Source organism: Malaclemys terrapin, chromosome 1 (genome assembly GCF_027887155.1).
Source record: "Malaclemys terrapin pileata isolate rMalTer1 chromosome 1, rMalTer1.hap1, whole genome shotgun sequence".
In the NCBI taxonomy this organism is placed as follows: Eukaryota; Metazoa; Chordata; order Testudines; family Emydidae; genus Malaclemys; species Malaclemys terrapin.
In genome coordinates, this window is record NC_071505.1 from 58,321,184 (window position 1) to 58,333,263 (window position 12,080).

Genomic DNA, 12,080 nt, shown 5'->3' on the forward strand with positions numbered 1-12,080 from the left:
ATGCAAATAACATATCATGTAGAGATCATCTGTCATTACTGTCTGCTGATGGATAGAAGAAACTGAGAATTTTTTTATAAGAATACACCTAAAAGGCAAATAGATTATTAGCAAGACCCCAGCCACCTGTTACTAATTATTTTAGCTACAGGTTCTAAAGTAAACACAGATGCAGCAAAACTAATCACCAGAGAAAAAGAATATGCTCAACCAGAATGTATAAGAAACTACCTTATCCATTACACCTTATACCACCCAGCTGGAAGTCAAATAGTTTGAATGGAACAATTAATGAGGTCTTTTTAGACTAAAGGAAATTACTCAGTTATGAGGTAGAGGATGAAGGTAGAGTTTCTATATCAAAAAAAGCCTTATCCAAGAAGTAAAATGGCTGCATTTTGAACAACTTTATTAATACAATGTCCTAGTAAACAAACAAAACAGTTGAACCAGACCTAAATAGGGAAAACTTTGTACTAACAGCAAAATACAGTGAAAACGAAGTAATGCTGATTAAAGCTACTAAATATATTTTAATATGAAAAATTGAACTCGTATATCACAGTTCATGGGAAAGAAGATTTTGCTCATGTAAGACAAATCTCACCTAGTTTAATGACAAATTTTACTTTTAAAATGATTTGTGCTGGTGTACAGTTCAGAAATATTTTCACCTTGTGTCATTAAAAATTTCACCAAGTGAAAAGAAGACGTATTGTCCTGACCTCTCAGTGAGAGGGCTGCGACTATTAGCAATACATAGACTTGTAATAATGTACCAGCTTGTTATCTGCATGCAACTCAGGGTGGTAACTCAGGAGCTATTGCAGAAGGAACATTGGTAAATACTGGATGTTGCTTTGTACTTCATAGCAACCTACACAGTACATATCAAGTCAGCCTGAAAGGCAGAGGGGAAAAGATTGGTGTCCCAGGACAGTCCAATGACCAGCTTTCCTAGTGGTCATTTTAGTGGACATAGTTATCCCAGAAGAGGGCCTCAACACACTATACGCAGCAGGCCTCAATCTCTCCTGAGTGTTCCTATCACTCCCCTTGGGGTTCTACTGCTACAGAAAATCAGGGGGACAAGAAAAGGGACCCAGGCTCACCCACTCCACCAGACCCCAACCCAGGCCCCAAGGTATTTGTCAAAGCATCCAGACTAGTTATAGATAAACCAATTCTTACACTTTTCCCTGGGTCATTTTCTACCAGATTATTGTGACCATATTTCCCAAAGAAAAAATGGGACACTGCATGGGGCTTGCCTGAGGCCCACTCCCCTGCCCTAGCTGCTGGCTTGAGCTCCCCACACGTCTGATGTGGAGCTGGCCCAAGCTGCTGGCCTGAGGGGGCCCCTGCCATGCACAGAGCTGGCCCAAGCTGCTCGCCGGAGGGTCTCATCCCCCACGTGGTTCTGGATGGAGCTGTTCACCTGAAGGCCGCCCCCAAGTGGGGCTGGCTTTAAGACCCCCCCAAGCCACCTGGCATCACTGCTCGCCTGAACCCCACTGTGCGGACCTGGCATTGCTGCTTGCTTCCCCCCACCCTGAACACTAGGAGGGGCATGCCCCACTTTTTTTGGCAAAACTGGGTATTTGTCCAATTTGGTCTTGCCCACCATGGCGGGGTTCAGTGTAGGGTCTGTAGACTCCATCACAATGAGCCATATAACAACAGCCATAGCAAGAGGAATCAGTGAACACGCAAGGGTAATTTAAAAGTAAATAGCAGTTGTGACTACTCCAAGCTCTCAATCATATGCCCTGGGAAATAAAAGGCTACATAACCAGGGAGATGATATTTCAAATTATGAAGATCTGAACACATTGTTGGTGAAATTCATTCTTGTGCATGATATCAGCACACTGCCTATATACCAGATAAGTTCCACTAACTCCCTGTTTGGGAGTTAGCTGCTGCAGAAGTGAATTTCATCTTGAATGATTTGGACTTTGGGAAGACACCCAAGACTGCCAGTGCATATCTTGATAGAGTAGATTTATTTCTTACATTGCTCTCTTTCTCTACAAGTGTTCAGCGTCAGCTACCTGAGATATGAATCTACAATCTGCTTCTTGTGACTTTCCCCCCATTAATTTTAATGATGTGTGTATGGCGGGGGGGGGGGGGGGGGGGGAAAGAACCAGAAAAAAGTCATGAACAATGGACACCAAAGTTTGATGGCTATTGATGCATATCTAAAAATAAATAAGTGCCAATTTTCCCAGTCTTAAAGGTGTAAATATAATGTTTAGCATAAAATAATATTTAAGTTGAGTTAATAAATCTACGTCCTTATCCTTTCATCCATTGACCTCAAAGCACTTTACAAACTAAGCAGATGTAACTCTTCTGCCAGTTGGAGTCAGCAGCAACAAGGGCCGAGTTCAATATCTAGGGTTTCCTTTTCGACAATATAACACAGAACCGACTCTAGCCCCACCCTGTAACCTGGGACAATTACACACTACCCCCTGGGTGCCTCTAAGATGCAATAGTTCCCCAGGCACAAGCACAGAGTCTAAGTAAAAAAAAGACATTATTAATAAAAGGGGGGAAATAACCTGACATTAACTTGGGAAAACACCACAAGCAGGATTCATAAATATAAAACCATGAGCAAAACACCCACCTCAGAATATGTTGGGGTTTTGCCTCAGGTTCTTAAGTCCAGCAACCAAAAGTTCCTTTAATGTGCCCCTCCCTTGTCCTTCCACTGCATCACACTCACAGTTATTGTCCTTGGTCAGCGAAGACCCTGAGTTCAGAGGTGCACCTACGTGAGCTCACTTCCCACCCTGGCGGGGGAGCACCTCACTCGCTCCACTGTCTGGGCGCTCACAATGAGGGGGGATTTGATAGCAGCCTTCAACTACCTGAAGGGGGGTTCCAAAGAGGATGGAGCTCGGCTGTTCTCAGTGGTGGCAGATGACAGAACAAGGAGCAATGGTCTCAAGTTGCAGTGGGGGAGGTCCAGGTTGGATATTAGGAAAAACTATTTCACTAGGAGGGTGGTGAAACACTGGAATGCGTTACCTAGGGAGGTGGTGGGGTCTCCTTCCTTGGAGGTTTTTAAGGCCTGGCTTGACAAAGCCCTGGCTGGGATGATATAGTTGGGAATTGGTCCTGCTTTGAGCAGGGGGTTGGACTAGATGACCTCCTGAGGTCCCTTCCAACCCTGATATTCTATGATTCTATGATTCACTGCTTCACTCCCCCTACCCCCATCCACCCCCCCACCGCTCAGCCGGCTGCCCTGCTGGCCGCTCACCACCTCTTGCTCCACTCAGTTCTGCACCCTCTGGGATGTCTTGAGGTCCTACCAGTTAACACAGCTCTCAGTGATTTCAGCTGTTAGTGGGGGAGTCTCACTGCTGGTGCAGACTGGGCAGTCTCTTGCATCAGAGACACTATCCCAAAGCAGGTCTAACACTTAGACCCCGGTTATCAGTGATTTTAGGCCCTGACTTTGAGCTGGGATTCTGGGCTAGCACTGAAGCATTCCTCCTATGTCCCAGTCTCAGGCAGCACACCCCTCAAAGACACAGTGTCTCCTGATGACCCCTCTAAGGCTTCTGGGCAGACTAAGTGTTATTGGTAGCTCAGTATGAGTGGGTTTTCCTTTAGTAGGTGGCTATCAGGCACAAGCACTTCCAGCAGGCCTGACAGACTCGGTCACACCTCAGAATTAATTAGTGGTCACCAGAGCTCACAGCCTACATTAATAAACAGGGTCCTGGAACATTTAATTAATACAAGTATCCCATATCTTAGATGTGGATTTTTCATGGATTCCAAGCTCTGCACGTGGGGAAAGTGACGTTAGGTGAGCAGGACTTGGAGGATACACATAGGCCTCTCTTCTGCCTCTGGTATGCAGAAGGAAATGGAATAAAGAGCTTCTATAGCCTCAGAGCACAGAGCACATTTACTGCCACTACCTTAAAATTAGCTCATTTGATGACCTTACTCTTATGGACCGAGCAGTCAGATCTGTCACTAATACACATGAAGAATTTAGGCATACACTTACGATTCGTGTGGCTAATAATTAAGCATGAAAATCTCATGTTCACCTGTGAAAGAACAGAGCCCAAATATTGATTTTACAAATATTGTTTTCAAGAAATGGCCTTGGTAGGAACTAACCTGTTCTATTAGAAAAATATATCTAGTAGCACTAAAAGAGATCCCCTTGTTTATATTCATTTGTATTATGGAGAAGTATCACATATCTTGGCTTTGGAACACTTAGCAACTGGCACATGAAAATAAAGAAAATGTGGTGTTACGAAAAATCCCCACAGCCAATCAAAGAATCAGAATTATAGAACAAAACCACTTAGAAAATGCACTAAAACTGAAAATGCACTAACATTCTTTATCAGATTCATTTCAACTCACAGCAAGAAGCAGAAAACTCCATAGGCCAAATAAGCCATTTTTCAGGTATATGACAAGAGTTGAAGAGAATTATAGTTGTTCCCTGCAAGTTGATAGACTGTCTGCTTAAATTTCAACAAAAGCAAAAGCTACAAAGGAAGGAAATTCATACAGCATCTCAGCCTCAGCTAAAGTGCATCCTATTATATATTTATGAAACAGGAACTAATGTGCTAGTGGAGCTTAGCAATGTACATGCAAAATATTGAAGTTCTGAGACTAAAGTGTAGTTTTATTGCTGTTGCAAGTTTATTTAGTTATGATATTCTAAAACATTTTTATTAATAAGGTGCCAAACATGGACTCTTAAAATCAGCAATTGTGTAGATGGACAAAACTGTTTTTTTTTTATTCTGATCTGGGCAAAAATAAGGGGTAACTTTAATGAAGTCAATGGACTTACCTCAGTGTAAATGGGATCAGAATCAGACTCTCTATTACAGGAATAGGCAACTGTCAGCTCGAGGGTCACATTCAATCCACCAGATCATTTTATTAGGCCCACCACAGCCCAGCTTGGGGAAAGTGATCCAGTTGCACCAGGGCCAGGAGGAGGGCAGGGTATTATGGGGGGGACAGTACCACCTGCATGTGGACATGCATATCATGTGATACCGTGGAAAGAGCCAATAGGCCAGAGAAGGGAGCTGGGCTCAGCCCTGTGGGATAGGAGCTGCCACTGCAGGGTGAGCGTGGGGTGGGTTCACTCTCCAACGCCCCTTGTTGGCCTCCCATCTCCTGCGTGAAGTATCTGATCCCTCTTCACATGACACCCCCAGGACAGGAAAGGGTTTAATGTGGGTTTTGCGTCCCTCTACTGAAGTCTGATTTGCACTGTTCCCTAAATTAGAAATAATATTTGTATTACAGTTGCACTTAGAGGCCCCCACTGGGATCAGGGTTCAGTTATCCAAAGTCCTGTACAAACACAAAACAAGAGCTGCCTCAAAGAGCTTAGAATCTAATTAGACAAGACAGAATAAGGAAGTATTATTATTCTCATTTTGTAGATGGCAGAATTGAGGCACAGAAATTAAGTGACTTCCTTGAGGTCACACTGCAAATTTGTGGCAGAACTGATTTGTACCCAGATCTTCCAAGTCGCAATCCACTGCTTTAACCACAAGACCATCCATCTTCTCTAATGTTATGTCATTTGAAAAATTATTAACATGGCATTGGTATTTGCAATTGGTAATTTGTAAATTTCCCTGATCTCTTTCTTCAAGTTCTATTTTCATTTGCGTGCATGAAAAAACATGCATGTCAAACATTTATGCCATGGAAACATATGGTACTGAAAGACGGGGTGGGGGGGTTATTGTTGTTTCTTTGGGGGGGGGGTTATTTTGTTTTGTTTGTTTTGCACTAGGAAGCACATATAAAATAATTATTTTTCTGGATCATATAGTTTTAGAACTCAAATAAATGCATTTGAATTGGAAAAAATGACTTTAAACTAAGCTTTTGAGAAACAGAGTGCCCATGCTAAATATCAGGAATGTCAAAAGAAGAAAAAATTAAGCAATTGCAACAGGTACAGATCTAAGGCAGAGCACTACATCAGGCTGCAGAATCTTAGATCAAATACTCCTGCTTTTCCTTTCACCCTTTGGGGTCGTTTCTCTGATAAATAATTCACAGACTGCAGTGCAAAGTAGTTTGCATACTGACAAGATTAAAAAGAATGCTTTGTCTGGGTTAAATTTACAATCTGAAACCTTCCTTTAAAATGTCAAGAAGGTAATTAATTTAAGATGGTTTGCCAAGCAGAATTGCCTACCCTGTCAGAATAATTTCGTTTCTTAGGGGTGAAGGGGATGCTGCATTTATTTTTGTGGAATCTCTTGTTTGTTTTCTTCTTTTTCTCCTCTCCATTTATTACTTGTTTCACACAGCCTTGCTGAACTAAAAATTAGCACTGCAATTTTCTTTGTGAATTTTGCGAAGGTAAAGCAAACATAGGCTGCAAATTACCACTGAATCCTAGGGAATGGCGTACAAGTCAGACCTTTTGACTTGAACAGAAGATGAGTATTTTCCATGGAGAGATCTCTCTACTGCCTGAACATTCAGACAAGCATTTTGAGTAGCAGCGGGAAATGCATAAATTCAACAGCATGAAGATTCACTTTTGGCATAGCAAAACTTCCTGTCCCACATATGCACAGTAGTGTGCTTTCTTATGAATGAATGCCTAAATGCATGACAATCAGCTGGATTTTTACATCTGCCCTTCAAGCCGGATCTACTGGTGTAAAATTTTATTAGAAATTGTGTCACCTCAGCTAATCGCTGCCAGCGGTGTGAAAGAGATTAAATAATGCAGCACCACCATTTGGAGGCTTAATTTGGAGTTTGGATAGGAAGGGGGGGGTGGAAAAGAAAAGAAAAAGTTGCCAAAAAATAAAAAAGTATAATTAATTTTCTTTAGTGCATGTTGAACTTTCTCCTGAAAGTAGATTTTGACTTTGTATACCAATGGCTAAATCGGCTGTCATTCCAAGTGATGCTAATCAAGAAGAAATAATTTGATCTCTAATTTTCTTCAAGAGGGAGAGGTCACCCAAAGCTTGGCATCATTTAAATTGAGAGGAAAAAGTAAATCAAAAATTTATTAAATTCTAAATATAAATCCCAAGATGTATGTCTCAATTTTTATGCAAATCCAAATTTAAAAAGTGCTAAACGATTTGAAATGGTGTGGGTTTCTTAGCAGTTCTCCAGGCTGAGTTTTTTTGAACCTGGCAAATACTTAATTATTCATGCTGCTACCAATCAAATAGTTATTTTTTCATTTCAGATTTTTTTCCATTGCCTGTTATATAGTGAAGTCATGGAGCACTGCATCTATAAATACATGGGATACATAAATCAGTTCAGAACAAATAGGTATTATTTTGATCCTATAATCAAAACTCAAATTTAACTAAAAGATGTGAAATAGTCCCCACATGATCCCCAGAATTTCCACTGGCTGCAAAGGAAGTTGAGTTTATCTGGAATGCTGCTATTCTATCAGGTCTCAATTGATGGCTTGAAAAACTTTCCTCTTGAATCTCCTTGAAAGCTTACTGCTAGCCTAGTGTGGCTACACAGACTCAGAACCAATAAACTAATCAATAAAGAAATAAATACATAAGGGTCAAATCGTTCTCACTTTATCTCACATGAGTAATCCTTATTCACACAACCTGGTCAATGAGACCACTTGAATGAGTAAGGATTTGCAAAAGACGGTCTTAAAATCTTCCATGCAAACTTCTTATTTCATGTGATATTTGCTGTTCATACCCTGAACCCCATTTCATCCTGCAATGTTCCAACTAGCTGTTAGCTTCCAGAGACATAGTGGGCTAAATTTTCACTAGGCCAGACTGTAACCAAAACCAGCTTTATTCAAATAGCTGCTTGGAAAATGGCTGCACTTTCCATATGGGAAATGAAAGGATGGAGTTGGACTCAAAGCAGGAACATGATACATTGCCTATTTGATTTCAGCAGGGAGAAAACAAAAATATCAGGATCAGTTTTGTTTTCATAGAATCATAGAATAGCAGGGTTGGAAGGGAACTCAGGAGGTCATCTAGTCCAACCCCCTGCTCAAAGCACGACCAATTCCCAAATAAATCATCCCAGCCAGGGCTTTGTCAAGCCTGACCTTAAAAAGCTCTAAGGAAGAATTTTCCACCACCTCCCTAGGTAACCCATTCCAGTGCTTCACCACCCACCTAGTGAAAAAGTTTTTCCTAATAGCCAACCTAAAACTCCCCCACTGCAACTTGAGACCATTACTCCTTGTTCTGTCATCAGGTACCACTGAGAACAGTCTAGATCCATCCTCTTTGGAACCCCCTTTCAGGTAGTTGAAAGCAGCTATCAAATCCCCCCCATTCTTCTCTTCTGCAGACTAAACAATCCCAGTTCCCTCAGCCTTTCCTCATAAATCATGTGCTACATCCCCCTAATAAATTTTGTTGCTCTCCACTGGACTCTTTCCAATTTTTTCACATCCTTCTTGTAGTGTGGGGCCCAAAACTGGACACAGTACTCCGGATGAGGCCTCACCAATGTCGAATAGAGGGGAATGATCACGTCCCTCGATCTGCTGGCAATGCCTCTACTTATACAGCCCAAAATGCCGTTAGCCTTCTTGGCCACAAGGGCACACTTGTTGACTCATATCCAGCTTCTCGTCCACCCTAGCCCCTTGCTCCTTTTCTGCAGAACTGCTTCCTAGCCATTCGGTCCCTAGTCTGTAGCAGTGCATGGGATTCTTCCGTCCTAAGTGCAGGATTCTGCACTTGTCCTTGTTGAACCTCATCAGGTTTCTTTTGGCCCGATCCTCTAATTTGTCTAGGTCCCTCTGTATCCTATCCCTACCCTCCAGTGTATCCACCACTCCTCCCAATTTAGTGTCATCTGCAAACTTGCTGAGAATGCAGTCCACACCATCCTCCAAATTATTAATGAAGATATTGAACAAAACCGGCCCCAGGACTGACCCGTGGGGCACTCCGCTTGAAACCAGCTGCCAACTAGACATGGAGCCATTGATCACTTCCCATTGAGCCTGACGATCTAGCCAGCTTTCTATCCACCTTATAGTCCATTCATCCAGTCCATACTTCTTTAACTTGCTGGTAAGAATACTGTGGGAGACCGTATCAAAAGCTTTGCTAAAGTCAAGAAATAACACGTCCACTGCTTTCCCCTCATCCACAGACCCAGTTATCTCCTCATAGAAGGCAATTAGGTTAGTCAGGCATGACTTGCCCTTGGTGAATCCATGCTGACTGTTCCTGATCACTTTCCTCTCCTCTAAGTGCTTCAGAATTGATTCCTTGTGGACCTGCTCCATGATTTTTCCAGGGATTGAGGTGAGGCTGACTGGCCTGTAGTTCCCCGGATCCTCCTTCTTCCCTTTTTTAAAGATGGGCACTACATGAGCCTTTTCCCAGTCATCCGGGACCTCCCACGATCACCATGAGTTTTGAAGATAATGGCCAATGGCTCTGCAATCACATCCATCAACTCCTTTAGCACCCTCGGATGCAGAGCATCCAGTCCCATGGACTTGTGCTTGTCCAGTTTTTCTAAATAGTCCCGAACCACTTCTTTCTCCATAGAGGGCTGGTCACCTTCTCCCCATACTGTGATGCCCAGTGCAGCAGTCTGGGAGCTGACATTTGTTTGTGAAAACAGAGGCAAAAAAATCATTGAGTACATTAGCTTTTTCCACATCCTCTGTCACTAGATTGCCTCCCTCATTCAGTAAGGGGCCCACACTTTCCTTGACTTTCTTCTTGTTGTTAACATACCTGAAGAAACCCTTCTTGTTACTCTTAACATCTCTTTCTAACTGCAACTCCAAGTGTTATTTGGCCTTCCTGATTTCACTCCTGCATGTGTGAGCAATATTTTTATACTCCACCCTGGTCATTTGTCCAATCTTCCACTTCTAGTAAGCTTCTTTTCTGCATTTAAGATCAGCAAAGATTTCACTGTTAAGCCAAGCTGGTCACCTGCCATATTTACTCTTCTTTCTATGCATCGGGATGTTTTTTTCCTGCAACCGCAATAAGGATTCTTTAAAATACAGCCAGCTCTCCTGGACTCCTTTCCCCCTCATTTTATTCTCCCAGGGGATCCTGCCCATCAGTTCCCTGAGGGAGTCAAAGTCTGCTTTTCTGAAGTCCAGGGTCCGTATTCTGCTGCTCTCCTTTCTTCCTTGTGTCAGGATTCTGAACTCAACCATCTCATGGTCACTGCCTCCCAGGTACCCATCCACTTTTGCTTCCCCTACTAATTCTGCCCGGTTTGTGAGAAGCAGGTCAAGAAAAGCTCTGCCCCTAGTTGGTTCCACCAGGACTTGCACCAGGAAATTGTCCCCTACACTTTCCAAAAATGTCCTGGATTGTTTGTGCACCTCTGTATTGCTCTCCCAGCAGATATCAGGGTGATTAAAGTCTCCCATGAGAACCAGGGACTGCGATCTAGTAACTTCTGTTACTTGCCAAAAGAAAGCCTCGTCCACCTCATCCCGCTGGTCTGGTGGTCTATAGCAGATTCCCACCATAACATCACCCTTGTTGCTCACACTTCTAAACTTAATTCAGAGACTCTCAGGTTTTTCTGCAATTTCATATCGGAGCTCTGAGCAGTCATACTCCTCTCTTACATACAATGCAACTCCCCCACCTTTTCTGCCCTGCCTGTCCTTCCTGAACAGTTTATATCCATCCATGACAAAACTCCAGTCATGTGAGTTATCCCACCAAGTCTCTGTTATTCCAATCACATCATAGTTCCTTGACTGTGCCAGGACTTCCAGCTCTCCCTGCTTGTTTCCCAGGGCTTCTTGAATTGTGTATAGGCACTTAAGATAACTTCCTGATTGTCCCGCTTTCTCAGTCTGAGACAGGAGTCCTCCCCTCTTGCACTCTCCTGCTCGTGCTTCCTCCCGGTATCCCATTTCCCCACTTACGTCAGGGCTTTGGTCTCCTTCCCCCGGTGAACCTAGTTTAAAGCCCTGCTCAGTAGTTAGCCAGCCTGCTTCGAAGATGCTCTTCCCTCTCTTCGTTAGGTGGAGCCCGTCTCTGCCTAGCACTCCCCTTTCTTGGAACACCATCCCATAGTCAAAGAATCCAAAACCTTCTCTCTGACACCACCTGCGTAGCCATTGTCCATTTTGTCCACATTCATGTGATTCTCTCTAAACTGACTGTAAATTGAAATTGAAAGGTATGGCCTGAAAATTGCGGGGGAAAAACATCATGGGCCTGATCTCAGCTGATGTAAATCACCATTGCTTCATTAAAATTAATAGAGCTATGCCAATTTATCCCAAATTTTCAGTACATATTTAGACGTGAGTACAAAGCACCATCCTACTTCTTTTCGCTGTCTATTTCTTTTAACCCACTGTCTGTTGAGATAGCAAATATCTGCTCCATGTTTCCTTTCTTCTTTAACATATTAATTTTTGTGTGGAAAACAGATTATTTGTATGGTTTGCAACACTTTTTAAATGCATACTTTACTTTCTTTTAATGATATATAGTTAATGGTTGTTAACTATTATGAGAGAAGTATTTAAAGTATTGGTGTTGCCCCATATCAAATATGTATCTTAACTCCCTATAAGCACTTTGAGGAATGCATTATACCTTTAGGCCCAAATTCAGCAAAATATTTAGGCACATGCTTAATTTCAGTGGGACTACTCACATGTTTAAAGTTACCCATATATGTAAGTACCTTATTAAATCAGGCTTTAAACTTCTGAATAGAATTACCACCTTCCATAGAAGTTCTTGTGGTGCTTATATCACAGGGTGAACCATTGATCATCTTCCAATGTCAGAGTACCGTTAAAGAGAATTCCAAAAAAGGATGGACAGATATATATTCAATACAGTGGAATTGAAAATGTTCAGTAGAGACAATATGAGTATTTAATTGTCCCTCCTCCACCAATAGCCATATTCAAAGGTATCCATACTTTGGTTAAAATTATTTGGATAATCTTTTAATCTTTATCGCAATACCACAAACATCCTGCATATATTTAAGAAACTGCATATATAAGCCTTCAAAACAGAAGAAGACATACAAGGAGTAAAGATTTT